The sequence below is a fragment of the Erythrolamprus reginae genome, chromosome 4 (genome assembly GCF_031021105.1).
Source record: "Erythrolamprus reginae isolate rEryReg1 chromosome 4, rEryReg1.hap1, whole genome shotgun sequence".
Classification (NCBI taxonomy): Eukaryota; Metazoa; Chordata; class Lepidosauria; order Squamata; family Dipsadidae; genus Erythrolamprus; species Erythrolamprus reginae.
Window position 1 is genome coordinate 60,520,637 of NC_091953.1, and position 22,767 is coordinate 60,543,403.

Consider the following 22,767-nt stretch of genomic DNA (forward strand, 5'->3'; position numbering starts at 1 on the left):
ATCCCAGGCATGTTTAAATTCAGTTACTGTGGATTTATCTACCACGTCTGCTGGAAGTTTGTTCCAAGGATCTACTACTCTTTCAGTAAAATAATATTTTCTCATGTTGCTTTTGATCTTTCCTCCAACTAACTTCAGATTGTGTCCCCTTGTTCTTGTGTTCACTTTCCTATTAAAAACACTTCCCTCCTGGACCTTATTTAACCCTTTAACATATTTAAATGTTTCAATCATGTCCCCCCTTTTCCTTCTGCCCTCCAGACTATACAGATTGAGTTCATTAAGTCTTTCCTGATACGTTTTATGCTTAAGACCTTCCACCATTCTTGTAGCCCGTCTTTGGACCCGTTCAATTTTGTCAATATCTTTTTGTAGGTGAGGCCTCCAGAACTGAACACAGTATTCCAAATGGGGTCTCACCAGCACTCTATATAGCGGGATCATAATCTCCCTCTTCCTGCTTGTTATACCTCTAGCTATGCAGCCAAGCATCCTACTTGCTTTCCCTACCACCTGACTGCACTGTTCACCCATTTTGAGACTGTCTGAAATCACTACCCCTAAATCTTTTTCTTCTGAAGTTTTTGCTAACACAGAACTGTCATCACCACAAAAAGAGGATAGTTCTACCTTATAGACAAAATGAATAAAATTTGAATTGCAAAGCAGGAAAATGAATAGATTCAAAGCCGTGGTGGGTTTCAAAAGTTCTCACTACCAGCTCGGTGGTCATGGCTGGGGGGCGGGATTTGACTGAGTGGGCATGGCCAACTTGACATCATTCATGCCCACATTCACTCAGTCACATAACCCCCTCTCCATCTAGCCACGCCCACAGGAAAAGGTAGGAAAGTCTTTGGAATTTGTGCCAATCTACCCCCATCTTCCCTTTGCCAGTTGCCCTTATTTCCCCTCCTTTAGAGACCCCAACCCTATCCCTGCTTCTTCCCTAACCATTGCCTCTTTGTTCAGGCTGCTTACCTTTCACAGTGGCTGGTCCAGAGTCCGGAAGGCAAATTGACCCGAGTTTGCGTTGGCCCCCAGTCAACCACTGCTGCTGGAAAGCAGCTGGCAAAGAAGTCTCCCAGCCGCCATCTCTTTGAGAGCCACTTTGCAACTGCGGCAGCTGATCACAAGCTGCCAAAAATATCAGAGGTCATGAAAAAAATTGCTGCCATGCTGAGGCCTCCATGTTCTTTGCACGTTCACTGTTCTGGATTCTGTTAGAACTTCAGTTACATTGGGAATAACACTTACTGAATGCAGGATTTCATAAACAAAAACTCCATCTCCTCCGTATTCAAAATGCATTACAGACAGTCACATTTCTCTCTCTTTATCTTTAGCAATTAGAGCACACAAACATCCCTCCATGCCTCCTCCTTTATCTTAAGATTTATGTCTATACAGTGTAATTCAAAAGCACCAAGAATAGCTGTGAAATAACAAAGAATAAGCTAACTCACTCCGGAGCCAAAACGACACACGTCTATGATGGATTTACAACATTGAAAAACTCCACCCTTCTTCCCCGCTGGCACCCTGACGTGATGAATACATCACTCCAGTAATTAACCTGTTCCTCCCCCTAATATCTTTTCCCTAACACTTGCTCCTTGCGTTTTTGAACTCTTCTGAAGTGAGGGTTTAACCAGTGATTGTCTGTCTCTTCCTCACTGGAGTCTGGACTCATAACAACATCCTGTGGCTGGCCTCCCACCTGTTATGATACCTGTAACCCAGGGCCTGGCACTAATTCATAAACACTATCTGTATCAGAGTCATCTAACTCTTCACCATCCTCCAACTGACCAGGAGTATATACAACAGTGCACATCCCATTAGACTTGCAAGGCAATGTGATGTGTGTACATGAAGAACATGGCAGTGATAAACATGGTGGGTGGGTGAGCAAGTGGTGACTGGAGGACCATTTGGGGGGCAATGCCAGCTGGCCAGCGCTACTGGTTCGACGACTTGGCCAAATTTCTGTCTACTGTTTGAGTGAACCGGCTGAATCCACCCCTGGTTCAAAGGGAAGAGAACACGAGGAACGTTGTATCTTAATGGAGCTGAGGGAATACTTGAAGAAAAGAGAATTGAGAAGTTGAAAAAAATCAGAAGCAAAAACTGGCCTATGGCCATGCTGGAAACAGGAAAGATTTGCAAGGATTGAAAGGTATGGAGAGGTACAATGAGTGGTATTGCTGTAAACTAAATTTAAACAGATTTACTTTTCTTCTTTTTACATCATGCCTTAAACATTATGGCATTTAACTCTTGCCTGCTCCCATGTAAATACTGTAAATGATACCGTGTTTATGTACACATGCACTTTCAAATACACATATTCTGGGATGCCTTTGAAATGGTGCCAATACTTAAAGTTTTCATGGTGTCCCGTCCCCCCTCTTATTCCTTTTAAAAGTTCCCTGCATTTCATGTTCCTTTTACTGAATTGCAGTTGTTTATCTTTTTCTATTTCATCTTTTTTTTTACAGGGCAATATCATTGAGCCAGCCTTTGCTGCCAACAGCTCCAGTGATTTTCAGCCAAACAGCAAGCTGTTATCAGTTATTTCACCACCACAATATCTTGGAAACAGAGGAATTGATCAGGTTATATTTTGCTTAATTTTGCAATTTTATTATCTCACATGTTAATACTATGGTGCAGCAATATGTGACTTTCTAAAATTTCATCTATAATATAGATACTGTATCTACAATAATAAAAAGGACTTACAGTGCATTTATCTAAAATGCATACAATTTTATCCACATTCTCCACTCAATGACATTTCCACATGCATCTTTTCAGTTACAAACCAATTTTAAAACATTGGAAAATTGTGGATCTCAATAAATTTGTCTATAGTAAGTATAAATGTCCACTTTTCCTTCAAATGTGAACCTACCATTTTATCTCCTACCTCTTTATAAACTATTGTGGTTAGCTCTGGCCCAGCTCCTGCCCCAAGGACTGTGGATGTGGGGGAGACATCCACATGCTGCAGGCCTGTTTTGCCCCCGGTGGAATCTGATGATGAAGGCTCCTCTGACCAAGAAGACATGAGTGACTGGGAGGAGGAGAGTGTGGCAGACAGCTCAGAAGGAGATCAATTATCTAGCTTCTCCTTGGATTCAGAACAAGAGTTAATGATACAGCCACGCATGCGGAGAGTGATGCATAGGCAACAACAACTGAGAGATTATTATCAACGAAAATGAGGCCACCTGTGGTTGGGTGGGGCTGTGGTAATAAGTGAGGCTGCTATAAATAGCAGCCTGTGGGTTTGGCCATTGTGGAGGATTATCTGATCGTTGTGTTTTGTGACTGCTGTACTGATTTGGACCTTTTGTGTGCTGATTTTTCCCCGCTTTGAAACTAAACCAGGGCAAAGTGTGTTTCACTTTGTGAAAGAAGGACTGTCAATTGCCTCACAGCTGCAAGCTAAGTATCACAGAACTGATAAGGGACTTGTACAAATTACCAGTTTGTTTGGAGTGCTCTTTGCTATACCAAAAGAGGGCTTGGTTTAAATGAATTTTCATTATAAGGAACATTGTTTTGAATTTTCAAACGTGTGTGTGTGTGAAATTTGTACCTGTGAATTTTTGGGAGGATTCTACCAGAGAGCCCGAAAGAGAACATAAACCAATTATAAAAATAGCAAAATGAAACTAAAGAAGAATTCCAACATTCCTGTAAAGAATTATATTGTTAAGAAAAATATAAAAATCATCTTAATTTTAAAAGAGCAGTTCATCTTTTCTGAAAATGGTAACAGAGTCAGTAGAATCAGGGAAGGAATCAGTGTATCAGTAATATTACATTTTTGTGTGGATCTGAATCACAGAACATTAAAAATACATAGATATATATTTCTTAGATTACTTACTTTTCTGTCCAAAAGCCACACAATCTTAAAACAAAAATTTCACATCCTGTTGGAAGATAATATGGGGTCAGCTCTCTTCTATTTTAAGTGAGGAAAAAAATACAAATTTTGTTCATTTTGAAAAGACACTAAAATAGAAAAAAAGGGTTGGTGATTTTACACTCCCTATGAAACATTAAGTGAATTTGTTACAAATCCTAGAAGTAAAAATTTTGGTGACAAGTAAATAGGAATAAAAAGATCCAGCTAACTACTAGAAGGTTATATAAGAAATAGTTAAAATAGGAAGGAAGGTGACTTGTCAATCAAAAGATCTATAATGTGAAGCAAATGAATTTTGTATTTGAGAATTTGTGCTGTGAGGAACAAATGATAAACTTCTTCTTGCTATTTACAGTATTAAATTCTAGTACTCCTTTTTTTAATTAAAATGGCTGCTGGGGGGAAAAAATCATGAAAACCATTCTTTTTCAATGATCCAGAAGTTATAAATGGGTTTTATTTTCTGGAATGTTTTAATTCAGTCTCTTAGAGAATAGTTCTTTGACACAAATGTAAATTTTTACTACTACAACAACAAAAATCAAGCTACAGTCCCAAATTTTCAGAGAAAGTGACATACAGCTTTACAGCACATTCTATCAGTATCACCAAGAACCAGTTTGGTTTAGTGATTAAGGCACCAGATTAGAAACCAGGAGACTGTGAGATCTAGTACTTCCTTAGGCATGAAAGCCGACTGGGTAATCTTCAGTCAGCCACTCTCTCTCTCTCTCAGTCCAGTTCACCTCACGGAGCTGATTTTGTGGAGAAACTGGGAGGAGGAAGGAGTACAGGTAGTCCTCAACTTACAACAGTTAATTTAGTGGTCATTCAAATCTATAATGGCACTGAAAAACCTATGAACATTTTTCACACTTATGAAAATTTCAGCATCCCCATCATCACATGATCAAAATTCAGATGCTTGACAATTGACTCATTTTTATGATGGGTGCAGTGTCCTGGAATAAACTTTTGTGAACTTCTGACAAGCAAAGTCAATGGGGAAGCCAGACTCACTTAATAACTGTGTTATTTAACAATGATTCATTCAACAACTATGGCAAAAAAGATAATAAAAATGGGACAAAATTCACTTAACAAATGTTACACTTAGCAACAGAAATTTAGGGTTCAATTGTGGTCATAAGTCAAGAACTACCTGTATGAATTATTTATAAAAATAATAAAAGATACACACATGTTGTGGTTGGCTCTGGCCCAGCTCCTACCCCAGGGAATGGGGAGGTGGATGAAGGGGAAAATTCAACATGTCACAGGTCTGTGTTATTGCCAACAAAATCAGTTCAGAGTTTAGTTTCCTCTTGACGAAGAAGAAGGTGGAAGTGACTCAGCAGAGGAGGGCTTGGCAGTCAATCTTCCTTATCTTCTATAGCTTCAGATGATGACATTTTAGACCCACGCAAGCGCAGAATTATGCATAGAAGAGACCAAGTAAGAACATATTACATGAAATAAGGGAGGCCACCTGTGTTTGAATGGGGCTCCAGTAATTAGGGCTGCTGCTATAAATAGCAGCATGTGGGTTTGGCCATTGTGGAAGAATATCTGTTGCAGTTTCATCAGGAATCTTGTGTGCTGGACTTCATTGCTTTTTCATGCCTTTGAAACCAAAGCAGAGCAGTGTGTGTGTGTGTGTGTGTGTGTGTGTGTGTGTCCCTTTGTTGGAAGAAGAAGGAGTGTGAAGTTTCTCCACAACTGCTGGCTAAGTACTTGATGACTGCTTAAGGGAAATTGTACAGATTACCTGGTTGTTTTGGGAAGAGTGCTCTTTGCAATACAAAAAGAGTGCTTAGTTTATTTTGACTTTTGTGATAAAGAACATTGTTTTGAATTTTCAAACGTGCGTGTGTCTGAAATTTGTATCCTTGAATTTTCGGGAGGCTCCTATCAGAGAGCCCGGCAGAACAACACATATACACTTTTTAAAAATTATTTTAATATTTCTATTTAACAAAATACCTAGAAATCACAGAATTGATGACCCAGCAGCCTCTTGATTTCAACTCTCAGAATTCTGCAGTACTCATATAATTCTTCATCTGGAGGATGTCTGGGTCAGGACTGGCTAGTATACAATATGCATATTTAAGCACAACTTTTTATATTACAGAAATAAATATGGGTTTGCTCAGTGGGAGGACAATCAGTTTTGGCAAACCATTCCTGATTTATATAGAATTCTGTGGCATTAACCATACTGTCAAAGCAATTGGAAATTCAACTGAACATTATGAGCATGTGTTCAAAACTGCTCAGTTAGATGTGAAGTTTTAGGTCAAACTAGAATTTTTGTGGGTGGGTGGGAGTGGGGACGAAATATGTATTTCAAATTCTGCATAATTAAAATGGGACTTAAATTTTTGACAATACATGAATGGTACCAGGCTAATACTTACAGATGCTTGCCCAAATATTTATTGTAATTAAAGGGAAGGCTATGAAAGCACCTTTCTCTATGATATAATTTCAATATCGCTGCATTTGAATCAGGGATATCCTGTAAGGAGAGTTCAGCTTTGCCATGTACCTCTGACAGTCGTCCTAGCATGTCAAAATACTGATCAAAGGCAGAAAATGAAAACTATTCAAGAAGGGAAAAAAAGGCTAGAAAAGAGTTATTTTTAAAAATACCAATTTTCAAAAAACTTTTAAATTAGAGCACGGTTCTTTCTGTTTTATTTCAGCATAGCTGAGGTTCTTCAATAACTATTTTTAAAGCTGCTATGTTATTCTATCATCCTTGTTATCTGCCCTAAAAGGTACATTATAAGAAGAAAATATTTCAAAAATGTATTTGTGTTATGTAGCCAAAGCTGTTATGGCCGTTTTCTAGAAGTGGTAAAATAACTACAGTGTTCACTGTGTTCCATTCCCAAATGAAGCAGCTGCCAGTGTTTTAATACTCATCAAATTAATTTTTTTTCTCAGCCCAATCTTGAAACTTGAAGCAGTTTGAATGGAATTGGTTCAAACCTCAAACCAAAAATTCTAATAAAACCTCAAAATCAAATGCTTTTAGGGCTGATTTATATGGCCCTATTGCTGGAATCCTAAATCTGCTTCCTTTCCTTCACTAGAATAATTAAAAATCTAGCTTCCCAGACATAAATCCACTAAATGTTTATCACCAGCACAGATGCTTGTCAACCACAGGAAGTAACCATGTACATAAACAATATTAAATATAAGCTGGGACCATGAGGCTTCCAGCAGCTGCTGTTACTTCTGTTTTTCTCTAACACAACATAAGTTTCAGAACTCATTAACACAGCTGACATTACACATTTTCTTGGGATATTCTTCACATGAAGAAAGATCCTATTTTATAGACCAGTGTTTCCCAACCTTGGCAACTTGAATATATTTGGACTTCAACTCCCAGAATCCCCCAGCCAGCATTCGCTGGCTGGGGAATTCTGGGAGTTGAAGTCCAAATATATTCAAGTTGCCAAGGTTGGGAAACACTGTTATAGACTATGAGATCGGGGTGGGTTCTGGCTTACCTCGCTGCCAGTTTGCTCCTTGACGTGCCGTGGGGGGGCACCCATGTTGTGTGCCGCACATACACTTTGTGTGCATGTGCAGTGCTAAAAAACCCAGCTTCTGTGCATGCACAGAAGCAAAAAAACAAAAAACAAGATGGCAGCACCTATGGTTCCAAGAGAGCTGGTTCAAGGGCTTGGCAGGCCTGAATCACTGCTGGGTCTAGCAACCCAGGCTGCAAAGTTTATTATTTATTTATTTATTTATTTATTTATTTATTTATTTATTATTTACTTACTTACTTACTTACTTACTTACTTACTTACTTACTTACTTACTTACTTACTTACTTACTTATTTGATTTGTATGCCGCCCCTTTCCGTAGACTCGGGGTGGCTCACAACATAATAAAAACAATTCATAACAAATCTAATAATTTACAATTTAAAATTTAAAGTAGTTAAGAAAACCCCATTTTTAAGCATACATACCTACAAACATACCATACATAAATTATAGAGGCCCGGGGGAGATATCTCAATTCCCCCATGCCTGACGACAAAGGTGGGTTTTGAGGAGTTTACGAAAGGCAAGGAGGGTAGGGGCAGTTCTAATCTCTGGGGGGAGCTGGTTCCAGAGAGTCGGGGCCGCCACAAAGAAGGCTCTTCCCCTGGGGCCCGCCAACTGACATTGTTTAGTTGACGGGACCCGGAGAAGGCCGACTCTGTGGGACCTAATCGGTCGCTGGAATTCGTGCAGCAGAAGGCGGTCTCGGAGATATTCTGGTCCGATGCCATGAAGGGCTTTATAGGTCATAACCAACACTTTGTTACTACCAGTTTCATAGAAAATGTCTGAACCAGAAGAAACCCACCTCTGTTTGAGAAGCCAGGGTTCTAATGTTCTACATTGTCCACTTAAAAGACAACCTATACTACAAACAACACAGACCATAATGTCTGGGCATTTTTGCAGCCCATCTTGCTATGTTTCTTTTTTAAAAAATAGGTTGTATTAAAACTTTATAAAAAGCATAAAAGTTAACACAAGAGTAATGGGAGAAAAGAAAGAAAAATAGTGAAGAAAGGGAGAACAAAAGAAAGAAACTATTATGAAGCTACTTATAAGCTTATAATCTCTTATTCTTTATAATATGAAGGAAACCCCTACTGTTTACAATTGTTCAACTTTTAATGAAAGTTTTCATGCAGTAACGTTTAATGAAATAAAAAATGTTTCCTCTGAGCAACCCTTCTCAACCACTCTACAATTGTATGAAATATTTTGGTGACTGGTGAAATTACTACTATTATCATTGCTTTGTATTTTAAAGAAATTTTATACATGTAGGAGAAGTTGGGTCTTGTCGCCTTCATCAGTACAGCGGTACCACTAGTTATGAACTTAATTCATTCCATGACCAGGTTCTTAAGTAGGAAAGTTTGTAAGAAGAAGCAATTTTTCCCGTAGGAATCAATGTAAAAGCAAATAATGTGTGCAATTTGGGAAATGACAAGGAGGGTGGAGGCCCTGTTTCCTCCCAGAAGATTCCTAGAAACACCCCATGGAGGTTTCTCCTTGCCTTTTCCGGTTACAGTTTCAGAGGCCCATGTTTGGAAGTGGAAAATGGTTCTTGAGAAGAGGCAAAAAAATCTTGAACACCCGGTTCTTATCTAGAACAGTTTGTAAGTAGAGGCGTTTGTAGATAGAGGTACCACTGTATTTCCAACTTCCTTCTTTAACTTTGTAAAAGCTCCCTGCCACAAATGCCAAAACAAAGATTCAAATAGCCCCTTTTAGACCTTCCTAATCAATGCAGCATGTTAGAAATGAAGACTGGGCTGGAGCACCTACATCATATTAAAATATACCTTGTGAGCTCTACACTTGTTTTATGTTCCTGTTCAAACATGAACAGAGATAGGATCCGATGGGAAATTAATCTAGACAAATCAATATTAGATCTAGATAGTTGCATCTGCATATATCTAATGAGAAGCACCTGCAATAATACAAATCTAGAGTCAAGCAAGCTATTAAAAGGATGCACATTGATCAAACATGAAGGAAGTCAGAACTGAAAAGATGGTTTATGGGCTTCCTCCTTCCTGAGATATCAAGATCTGTTCAAAACATGCACAACTGAACAATTTCAACTATTTTTGGATGAACTTGCAGTAAGAGTTCTTGGGGATACAAAACTATCAGAGTTAGTAATCTTGGCAGAGGCTCAAATTATGGGAGCCCATTTTTTAAAAAGCATGCTTTACTCAAAGTATCTGCTTATACAAAGTCTTGCCTGCCTGCCTGCCTGTCTATACCTGCTTCTAGTCTGCCCAGGAATATAAATTTTCTAGGAAGTGAAAACATCAACATATGAAATCAACTGATGTGGGCTGCTCTGTGTGCTAGCCGAGTCCAGCGCAATTATGCTACTGCACCTGGGCAGGAAACACGGGCGCACTTCCGTGTCCGTGTGCAGTTTCGCTACCTGCCCAGGTGTGGTAGCATAATTGCTGTGGACTCCGCTAGCACTCAGAGCCACGGGGGTGAGCACACATCACCGTTCCACCTTAGCAGCCCACCTCTGGAAATCATATTATGGAAATACCAGTAAAATAGGATAAAAGAAATGGGACAAAGGAAAACCAGTAGAGAATGGTATACAGTAGATATTGTGTTATTAAAAATAGAATACTAAATGCTTCCCCAACTATGGAATCCAAGAGAGGTCCATCTGGCATTAAGGTTTATGATCTTTAGCGGCTGGGATACATTTTCTGAGGACTAAAGTTATGCAAATAGAGCAACCGCTGAAAATGGCTTCTTGTAAACTATTGTAACTTCTTGTTTTGTTGAGTGAGCTGCAGCTCTGAGTAGCTAGGTAGAAAAGAGATAAGATGATCAATAACCAGATCATTAAGTACACTAGCTGAAAACCAGTAGGACTATGCAAATCTTTGAAATCCAACACAGTTGCTTAATGGGTTTTGCATATAACCACTTTGTTTTGAAGAATAAAGGTGACAGCCAGTATACAAGTGAAAGAAAGTGGTTGCCTATTTATTTATTTATTTATTTATTATTTAGATTTGTATGCCGCCCCCTCCGAAGACTCTGCATATAGTGTATATGTGTATATAGTGTATATGTGTATATAGTGTATATAGTGTATATGTGGGGATAACTGGACCAACTTTCCAATCACTATCTGAGCCTGTAAAAAAATGCAACTGATTTAGTGATTCGCTTAGTGCTAAGTTGCAGACATTGTGAATAACCCTCCTTAAGTACATGCTGCATTGGTTAAAAGAGCAACACCTATTGAATTAGGCCCAGATACGAACCAGGGATGTTCTCTTACCTTCCCTACCAGTTTCGAAGGGCACATATCCTGCTCCTACATTACATCCGGATATTGAAACTCTGTGCATGTGCAGAAGGTTCATTGCCAGTCTCTTTCAAGCAGTGGTGCCCGGCAACCATTCCGGGAGCATGGCAAGCCAGCCATCGCTACCGGTTCAGTGACTGGGGCCAAATTTCTGCCACTGGCTCACATGAACTGGTCCAAACCAATAGCAACCCACTACTGATACAAACGTACAAATTATATGGGTGGCAAATTATGATCAAACAACCAAACTCTCATTTTTATACTATTTAAGCAATCAAGAAAGTTGCCTAATCCCATCTTTTACTGTCTAAAAATAATTTGAGAATAAATGAATCACAAAACAGGAAGAGATAAACAAGAAGTAATATTCTTTAGATGCCTGTTATGCAGCTAAAGTATAAATGACATGAGCGCTATCAGATTTACTCCTGAAATGAAAAGTCAATATTAATAGCCTGTGGTGGTATTCACTATACTAAATCTGCTAAATGATGTAAATCAAACTAAAGAAAGTGGTAATCAAAGATAATTTTCTCACAAAATGTAAATGTAAATACCTACTCTGCAGTTCTTGCTACATTACTGTGGCCAGGTCTATTTACAAGGATGATCTAGAGCAGGGGTGCCAAACTCAATTTTATTGAGGGCCGCATCCAGTGAAAGGCTACCAAAATTTTTACTACCACACTGTGGGTGTGGCTTATGTAGGACACCCTGCATTTTCTTTCTACATCTTTCAGTGCAAATTGGGTGCTCTGGGGTGGAGCTCCATTTTTGCTACCCTACTGCATTCCCCACTGTCTGGGCAGTAGCCTACCCCTGGCCGTATCAGGGTTGTGTTTGACCTCAGTGGGGTTGGGGTGGGTGTGGCTGGGGTGGTCATGGCCAGTTCAACATCACTTATGTTGGGAGCACCTGTGGGGGCCCAAGGGCTCTGCCAGTAAAAATGGTTTCACGAGCTTGGGTTTTGGCTGAGATGACCTCTGCAACCCTCTGCCAGTGAAAATGGAGCTTGGGAGGGCCGTACTCAGCCCTCCCAAGCTCTGTTCACTGGCAGAGGCACATTGGGCTGGTCCTTTGCTGTTTCCAGAGTGGCCCAAAGGGCCAGAACTAAGCACCCTGTGGGCCGGATTCAGTCCCCAGGTTTTGAATTTGATACCCCAATCTAGAATGTGCTGACCAAACCTCAGGTTTTTTTTAAAGAGTAGAGGTATTTATGATTGATGATATGTCATCAAGTTGGTGTAGATTGCTAGAAACCACATCGATATTTCTTCCACGACAGTTTGACTCTATATGGTATTTCAGGTTTTTCAATTGTATACTCCTTAACATTGTAACTGTATCCATCCATCTTGCAGACGGTTGTTCTCTTCTTCTCTTCCCTTCCACCTTCTCTGATGATGTGTCCAAAGTAGGATAACTTCTTCCTGGTCATTTGTGCTTCAAGTAAGAACTCTGGATTGATCCACTTATTGGTTTTCTTGTTGTATTATTTATATTTAATTTTAGTGTTTTTTTTCTATGCTCCTAAACTTTCTCCTTAACTTTGCACACACAGCATTAAGTCTCCCTTGCTTTGTTATTGAAATGTAGATTGACCTCTTCCAAACTGTTGGCTACTGTGTCATTCTCAAGATTTGCTTAATCTTGAATAGCTTAATAAGATTGTTCTTGTCATATTTCAGTTCCCACAGCCTTTCAACTTTAAAATTGATGACCAGAGTTAGACCAGATCTAACTTCATCTTCTAGAACTAGAAGTCTCTGTAAGTGGAGAATATCCTTGAAGGTATCTTGATATTTATACTATATAGCAGGAGTCTCCAGCTTCCAGGCTGTGGACTGTGACTAAGATGTGGCCCTTGGGGAACCAGGCCACCAAAGTAACAGGCAAACATGTGAAACTTATTTGTACATAATAAAGTTTAGGTTATGCGATTTAGATTCAGCACGCAAAACCATTCCTCCACCACTACCAAAATCACCAAAGCTATCGCCGCAACCACTGGTCTATAGAACCAGAAAGGTTGGGGATCCTTTTATACAGTATTTCTGAATACTCTTACCATCAATGTTTGATTTCCTGTAAAACAGTTACTATCTGTCTATTTGCATCCTTTAGCATACCTATTCAAACTTGGAACCTCCTTCTGAATTCAGAGATTTTTTAAATACTATTCGTATATTTCTATCTTTATAGATCTCTTTTATCCTGGTCACTTTGTACAGAAGCATGATTGAGAGTGTTTTAAGAAACTGCATCACTGTTTGGTTTGGTGGCAGCAATGCCTCAGATAGAAAGTGTCTACAGAGAGTGGTAAGAAGATCCGTTTCTGTCATTCAGATTTGTTTCTCTTTCTACACATCTCAACTAGACTATGTTGTTTCTCCATGTCATGAAATATATGTAGGTACATGAATAATTTTTATATGCTGTGCTGAGTCCTTGGAGAGGGGTGGCATAAAAATCCAATCAATCAATCAATAATTTTGTATATATGTATGTGTGTGTGTGTTTGTTTGTTTGTTTGTCTGTCTGTCTTTCTATTTGTTTATTGTCATATTCATGTAGTATATATTAGAAATGGAGATGCTTTGAAAGCCGTATGCAATGAAATTTCATTTTAATGTATGCCAATTAGTGTACATTCAAAGTGACAATAAAGTTAGTCTAAGTTCTAAAATGTTGTTGTAATACTCTTCCTTACTGCTTTTAACAGGTCTTTAAGACTTTTATCCAGTGATGGGCTCCTATGGATATGGTCAGGAACACAGTACCGGTAGCAAAATTTGGAGCTCCATCCCAGAGGACCCAGTTTGCACTGAAAGATGTTGAAACAAAGTAAAAATTTTGGTAGCCCATCACTGCTTTTATCTAAGTCACTTCCTGAATGTTTGTGTTTCTTGGCTTTGGATTCTCTTTTCTTGGCAATTTCCAGTGTGTTCTGATGTCCAACAGCTTGTTCACATTTGTCAGTTTCTTTTTATATTCATCTTTAATAACTTCTTTAAATTCAGTTCACAGTTCTTCTGGTTGCTTATCAATTATGTTTAGGACTCTAAAGTTTGATGTCCCTGAAAATGCTAGATACTATATACTCAAATTCATATAATGGAAATCAGTGATATTTTTTTAGCTTAATGTGGAACTTGCACATGAGCAGTTCATGATGTATCATAGTCAGAACCTCACCCTAACTTTGATGCTATAGTTGACTTTCTCCACCTCCTACTAGCAATGATATAGTCAATTTGATTTGTGCATATTCAATATATAAAGGGATCATTTTAGTTGCTTGAAGGCAGCTGCCTATGAGGAAATCATTGGAATACCATAATTTGATAAACCAGTCTCCTACTTTACAGCTAGTTCTTGACTTACAACCATAAATAAGCCCAAAATATCTGTTGCTATGTAAGACTTAGTGAGTTAAGTGAGTTTTGCCCCATTTTGTGACTTTTCTTGCCCCTTTTGTTAAATGAATCACTGCATTTGTCAAATTAGTAACATGTTTGTTTGTTTGTTTTGTCAAGTACATATTGGTGGTATACAAAGATATAACAATATTTATATACAGTGTTCCCTCGATTTTCGCGGGGGATGCGTTCCGAGACCGCCCGCGAAAGTCGAATTTCCACGAAGTAGAGATGCGGAAGTAAATACACCATTTTTGGCTATGGACAGTATCACAGGCCATCCCTTAACACTTTAAACCCCTAAATTACCATTTCCCATTCCCTTAACAACCATTTACTCATCATTATTACTGGTACTCACGTTGAATAAGACACTTAGTGATCCTGATATTTATAAACATAATTATTTATTAACAATAATTGTTGTGATTCAGTCTGAGGTTCCTCAGGGAACGGCTGGAACTCTGCCAGCTCCATGCTCAGAGGGGGAGGATGAGGAACAGGAGGAGGAGGAGGCCCAGGCAGATGGGAAAGAGGAATTTCAGGACGAGGAGGAGGGAGAACAGCCTGAGATCCCCAGGGGGGAGCTCTCCCCAGCGAGTAGCCTGGAGTCATTAGATGAGAACGCACAAGCCATCATAGATATGAGGCAGAGAAGGGCAGCACAAAGAAGGGGACAATTAGCCAGGTATTTCCATCCCTAATAGGCAACAGCTGGGTTTGGGTGTGGTTCTCCTCAGAAAGGTTGAAAAGGCAGGCCCACCCTTCCTGTATTGTGGAGAGTTATCTTTTGGGAGTCCTGTGACCTTGCTTCGATCCTTGACATCTCTGATTCTGGCTTGTGGCCTCGAAGGCTGAAAACTTGGGGGAGGCGTGGGTTTTATTATCTACAGTGGTGTGTGTGCCAGCAAGAAGCCTGTTGTATTGTCTGGCCATCGTGACTCTTCTGTGAAGCTTCAAAGCATTCCAGTTTGTAAGAACAGTTTTTGTTATCTGTGTTTGTTTTCAAAGATATAAAATGACTTTGCTTTTTACCAGCGTGTCTGACTACTCTTTTTAGTTGGTGTTGGCGTCTGGGGGAAACCAGACAGAACAAATAATATTTTTTTTGTAATTTATTTGCAAAAATTATTAGTTTGGCGATGACGTATGATGTCATTGGGGAGGAAAAACTGTGGTATAGAAAAAAAACCTGCGAAGTATTTTTTAATTAATATTTTTTGAAAAACCGTGGTATAGGCTATTCGCGAAGTTCAAACCCGCGAAAATCGAGGGAACACTGTACATGATACTAGTAAGATGTTAAGCGAATCTGGATTCCCTCACTGACTTTGCTTGTCAGAAGGTTGCAAAAGCTGATCACGTGACTCCATGACACTGCAAGCCATCGTAACTATGAGTCAGTTGCCAAGCATTTGAGTTTTGATGACATGACTGTGGAGATGCTGTAATGGTTGTCAGTGTAAAAAATGATCATAAGTCGCTTTTTTCAGTGACAATGTAATGTTGAATGGTCGCTAATGTCAGGTTTCAAAATGAAAAGAAAAGATAAAGGAACACAAACAAACACAAACCTATTTTGTTGATGTCTGCTTTACTTCTTTCCTGGCATCCACTGACAATCTCAAAGAGAAACTCTTGTTAGGGCTGCTCACCCCTGCTCCTCATCACCTTATATTCATTAATCACCACCCACTCACTCATGCACGCACGTCCCTCCCCATGATCCGGAAATGAGCCATGCTAGTTCATAAGCCAGTCTCCGTCTTCAGCTTGCAGTTCTTAAAGGAAAATATCTTCTTACATTAGTGTCCAAACTGCTCAAAGACCAGTGCAGCCTCTCCCCACCAAATGGCAGCTCCCAGACGGCCAGTATACAGAAGTTGACAACTAAATGAACTGTTGTAAGATGAGGATTACCTATATTTTATTTTCCCAAGTGCATTTTTACTCTGTAATGGTTCCTATTTTGCATTCCAGTCTCCAGTCACAAGCAGCACATTTTACTTCCATGCTCTATCAGTTTCATATCGAAATTTATCACTAAAGTCAGCAACCTTCTTCTTCATCAGTGCTTAGAACATAAATGTGATCCACAAGTCTGATTGATATTGTAGCCAAGTACTGTTTTTACTATACTCTTCCTAACTTAAAAGCAATTTTGTTCCCTATTTTTTAAAAATATCCTGTGTATTATATTGTATTATTTGATCTTCTGACTGAAAGTGTCTTGTCCCAATCCATCTCAAGTCACTGATGCCTAAGATGTCAATGTCATCATCTTTCACTTTGTAAGGCTCTCCCATATTTATTTTTCTTTTGTTCCGCCTACCACAGTTATTCTGTGTTTGCAGTTTTTCCTTTCCTGTATACAGGGGTGGGCTACTGCCCGGACCGGGGGGGGGGGGAGAGAGGGAACACGGAGGAGTAGCAAAAATGGAGCTCCACCCCAAAGCACCCAATTTGCACTGAAATAGGTTGAAAGAAAATACATAAGCCATGCCCCAGCGTGGTAGTAAAAATTTTGGTAGCCCTTCACTGTCTGTATAGCAACAGTAACTAGATGTCCCAAAGGCTTTAATCTACCCATGATATAATCACCATCATTACTCCAAATGATTCTTAGCTCTTTCACAGTAGCATGCTGAGTGCCATCTAACCTGAGGGACCCAGATATTATATTCCCAATCATGTTATATTGTCATTCCATGTGGTTTCTATTGGTAAGAACATAGGAGTGATTCACCATTGCCTTCTTCCATGATCTGATGCCTTTGCCATTGTCAGTAAAGTGATCACCTACCTAAAACATCTTCCTCTCTTGCTGCTGTCTGTTATAGGCGATTGATTGTTTAGCTGAGCACTTAGGATAAAATTCATGCTGGGAATATATGTTTCTGATATACACTACTTCTGGCCTTAATTTACCCCTCCCACCATGATGAGGTAGCACAGCAGTTTATTTGTATGTGTGCATGGAGCGGTAGTTCTCAAATATAATACCAAAATATACGTTAGATAATGGAGACTTAACATTTTTCTATAATTGGAAAGATTTAAGCCTATTGGGAAAACAATTGGAAACAAAAAATAATAATCCTATTTGTTAAATCCTGTAAATTCTGTAATGTTCTATAATGTTCTGTATCTGGGTTAACTGGTTAAACAAGAGTTGTTAAGCAGAATTGAAAGAAACCATAGGCATTGTTTACCTGCTTCCTATTGGCTGCTCTAGAGGGCGCCAAAATGGAAGAGCTGTCAGCCGCCGGCTGTTGCTGAGGGAAAGTCTTTAAATAGCCGAGCTTCTGGGCTTACGCGCTTCTTCTGTAACTCGCGTATACAGTGAAAGTGTTTTTCCGCTCGCTCAGAGCCTGAAGAGAATAAAAGAGAGTTTATTTGGAAACCGTGTTTCTCGGTCATTTCATTATTGAAATGTTATTGTCAAACACTACTAATAGCAAAAATCTAAGGAGGAATCTGTATCAGGAGTAGGGTAAGGATGGTGATTCATGGATACCCTCATCTCATGGTGGGGAGGAGATTGTGATGCCCTGGGGAGATTGAGAGCTACAAAAACAACAGTATAAGATATCCTGCATTGAAGTTTGTTTCAAAGAAACAGCTAGCACAATATTAAAAGATGCCATTATTGTAATATCAAATAAAAGTACTAGCTCACTGCAAGGAACAAACTAACTAACATGCAGTATGGCTGCAATTATAACAGAATGCTTAGGTGAAAAATCAACAACAAGAAAAGATCCAAACAGTGCACCACCAAAAAGGATTATCAGGATGAGAAAAAAGACCAGCATGCTAAGATCATGTGCAAGCAAACAAGCTAGAACAGGTGAAATAAAAAAAGGTGAAGAACATGATGAAGAAATTTCATTGAAAAACAAAAAGATCAAGGAAACACTAGACATAATAAATAATAAATCGTAAATACAAAGCTTGAGTTGCACACCATATGCAGAATCTTCAAATTAAGTCAAATGAGAAACATTTCTATCAATTCCTCAATGGAGAAATTGCAATAAACCAGTCAACAGATGACAAAGAAGAAACAGTACAGTGCTACTATGGGACAAACCGTAGTACATAAAATTATCTGCTATAATGTCCTATCTGTCAATGACTACTTCAACAACAACAATAAAACCAGCAAACAACCGATACAAACGTAAGGTAAACTGCAGAAAATATGATTTCAGCAACAGAGTGGTCAATACATGGAATACACTAGCTGATTCTGTGGTTTCTTTCCCCCAACCTCCAAAACTTTAACCTTAAACTGTCTACTGTTGACCTCATCCCATTCCAAGAGGTCTGTAATGTGCCTATTGTCCCTGTCCTAATGTCCCTTTTTATTTGTATCCTTTTCCTGTATTCAAATCCATATTTATACTTCTTTCTGTTATCTTACATATGCTTGACAAATTAAAAAAAATAATAATAAAATAAACCCCCTCTCCATATAACAACAAAAATGCATCTTGGATAGAGGAAGTAGATAAATTAAAAAAGAAGTACACAAGAAAGAACATGTAACAGCTGAAATGGTGGAGAAAAGGGCAAAGAGATTCAAGAATTTGTCAGCACTGAGTGAAGATGAGCTGCAAGGTTTTTGATTGAAACATCTGACTGGTCTAAACAATTCTCTCAACACCATCAGACTTTCTACTAAATCTGCACTTCTATTCTACTAGTTTTTCTCATCATTCCTATCACCCATTTCCTCCCATGTTGACTGTATGACTGTAACTTGTTGCTTATATCCTAAGATTTTTATTAATATTGCTTCTTCATTGCTTATTTGACCCCTATGACAATCATTAAGTGTTGTACCACATGATTCTTGACAAATGTATATTTTATTTTATGTACGCTGAGAGCATATGCACCAAGACAAATTCCTTGTGTGTCCAATCACACTTGGCCAATAAAATGCTATTCTATTCTATTCTATTCTATTCTATTCTATATTATTCTATTCTATTCTATTCTATTCTATGCCCACTCATTGTCAAATAGTTTAACAACATACCACAAGGAGGTGAAACTAAAGTTTATTTAACGACTTGCAAAGTGTACCTAATATTGAATGATCCAACCACCAGGAAACTATAGGCCTATTTCTTGCTTATAAACAATTTTCAAAGTGCCAACTGGTATTGTGTCTTTGATCAATGGCTGCAGCAAAATTTCACATACTGACTACCAGCAGTGTCATGGCCAAGTTGTCAGAATTATTCATTAGAATCTTTGCGGCGCAGGCGGAGTAACAGTCGGACACAAGGTATGGGTATAAATAGGGTCACTTTTATTAACTCAACTTGAATTAACTATTTTATCAAATAAGCCCACTTGACCTGCAGTGGTGCAACATAAAATGGGGGCGGAGTTAACTTTCCAACCAAACTCAACTGAGCAACATCTGGGCGAAAGCTCCTAGCCCGGGAGCAGGGTCATGGTAAAATTACACCTGCGCCCTGCCCCAGGCCACGCCCCCGCGGCGTGTGGGATGGCTCGCCACTGGTCACTGATAATCTCCATGCAGCGAGCCACAGGAGCAACCCCCCTCACCGAACCCAGGCCGGTCGAGCCCTGTGATCCGAGAGGGAGATCACCCCTCACCTCAGTAGAGGTGCCCCTAAAGGAGATCACACGTTGCTGCTTACGCCCAATTCCGCCCCCTATCGGCCACAGCAGGGGGTGAAATTTTAATTTATTCCCCCTGCTCCCCCCCCTGCACATGAATGTGCAGGCACCTCTGCAGGTCCGCTAAAAATTTGTCATTCCCTTTATCTGACAAATGTACGCCGTCCTGCCTATATAATTCTATCAGGGATGCCCTGATGTCAGGGTGGTCTATCACTCCACCCCCCGCCTGGAGTAACCATTTCCGAACTGCTCTATTGACCCTCTTTCTAGCCCTATCAACCGCCCTGGGGTTTCTAGCATGCCTCCAAACCCTACGTGGCAAGATGTTGGACCACAAAATGCGGGTGTCCGGCCACCGCTTCCAAATCGCCTGCAAGCCATCCCAAATGTGCCACAGCAAGTCAACGCCCGTAATTGCTCCCAGGTCATTACCCCCCACGTGTAAGACCAACCATCCCGGCACCCCCTGCACCTTCCCGCTGTTGAAAAGCAAGGGAAGCAACTCCAACCAACGTAGGCCTCTACGACCCAACCATTGCACTCTAACATGCCGGTCCAGCTGCAACTGCGTGCCAGGCGTTGTCTCCTGGGCCCGCCTCTCGGCCCAGTACACCATGCAGCATCAGAATCAGCCACCTGGGCCACGCCCGGTCCCGCCCAACTCACCTAAGGACGGATGTAGGCCCGAAAGGCCTTCGATCGCCAACGGCCCACCGCACGTATGTCTGGAGTGCTGAAACCCACTGTGGCTGCAAAGGAAGCTGCACCAATCCTGAAAGAGTGAGTCCCGTAACGCTTGGGGTCCAGGCCCATGCGGGCCAGGGCCTTAGTCGTCACAGCCCAAAACTGGTACCTGGTGAGAGGTTCGCCAGAGGCGTGACAGAAAAGCGGGCCGGGGTACCCTCCTCGAATGCTCCAATACGCTGAGAGTGCCCTAACGGGGCACACCTTCTTATGGCTGGTCCTGGAAAGTTGGACTGTCATGCCCCGGCCTCTCTGGTCCGTTTTGGAGCAGCGCAGCCGGAGTCAAACTGAGCCCCTCCGGAATCGAATGTCCCTAGCCGTAAAGGCACGGCCAGAGTTATCGGACTTAGATGCCGCCAAAACCTCGCTTATCCTGAACGCACCAAAAAACAACGTAACCGCAACTGCGCGATAGAGGGCCGCCTCGTACTGAGAGCGGCACAACCTGTTCCACAAGTCGCCCAAACCCAATAGGTGAGCTAACTTAAGGGGGCGCCTCCAATCTCCCCGGGGCGGGCCCTTCTCCCTGATCCACCCCTCCAGTGTTTTCCTGACCCTAAAGTCCCCCGTGTTGTCCGCGAAGCCCCTGGACTTGGCTATGAAAGCCAGGCCAGCCAGCTTGCCACGAATTGTGCGGGCTGACAACCCCCGGTGCTTACTAAGTGAACAGAACTCAAGCAGGTGCTCCACCGGGGCAGGCCAAAGCTGATTGTATCTCCTAAGTTGACGAAAAGCCCAAAATTCCCTACCTGCCCGCTGGTATGACCTCCTGGTGCTTGCTGCTATGGACAGGTCCATTGCCCTGTTCACGTCGACCCTCCAATCTGCCACAGGTGCGGGGGGGGGTGCCTCCGGATGCTCCGCGGCCTGTGGGGCAAGCAGCCGGAACCTAGCCAACTGCCCCCTTGATAACGCGTCAGCTACCCCATTCCTGATCCCCGGGACATGGTGAGCCCGAAAAAGCATGTTCCTGGCCAGGCACCTAACCACCATGTGATGCACCAAACCCATCACCCTCTCGTTTTTGGAAGAAAGCGTGTTGACCACATGTACCACCGCCATGTTGTCGCACCAGAAATGTACCGTCTTCCCGGTAAAGCTAGGGGACCACAGCTCGATGGCCACAACTATTGGGAACAGCTCCAAGAACGTCAAGTCCCTGCACACTGCGGTGCCCTGCCACTCCTGAGGCCAGTCCGCCCTAAACCAATTATCTTTCCAGACCACACCAAATCCGGCCGCCCCGGCTGCATCAGATTTCACCTGGAAGTCGCCCTTCAACAGCATGTCTTGCCTCCAAAAGGAGACCCCGTTGTACGTGTCCAAAAATTCCTGCCACACTCCCAGGTCCTTCCTGACACTAGCCGTCAAGCGAATTCTGTGGTGAAGCTTGCTGAGACCTACCGTCGCCTGATAGAGCCTAAACATGAACGCCCTCCCCGGCGCTATCACTCTACAAGCAAAGTTCAACAAACCCGCCAGCTCCTGCACCTGCCGAAGAGTCACCCTTCTGGCGGCCCTAACTACCCTCACCGTGTTCCGGAGCCTACCGAGTTTATCATCTGGAAGCCTACAGGTCTGGGCAACCGAGTCTACTTCGATGCCCAGGAATGTAAGCCTAGTGGTGGGTCCCTCGGTCTTTTCATGTGCCAGAGGCACGCCCAGGTCCCCGCACAACCCTTGAAAACCAGCCATTCCCCGTTGGCATTCGTCAGAGCCCGCCGGCCCTGCGAAAAGAAAGTCATCTAAATAATGGACAACTGACCGAATCCCTGAGCTCTTCACGTGGGCCCACTCTAAGAAAGAACTAAACTTCTCAAACAATGAACATGAAACTGAACAACCCATTGGCAGGGCCCGATCAACAAAGAACCCCCCCTCGAACTGAAAACCCAAAAGGTCGAAATCCCCGGGGTGAATCGGCAAAAGCCGGAAGGCCGACTTGATATCACATTTGTCCATCAGGGCCCCCGGTCCGCACTCACGCACCACCGAGACCGCTGTCTCAAAGGGGGTGTAACGCACTGAGCGCAAATCCCCAGGGATGTGATCATTTACCGAATCACCCGGAGGAAAAGACAGGTGATGAATGAGC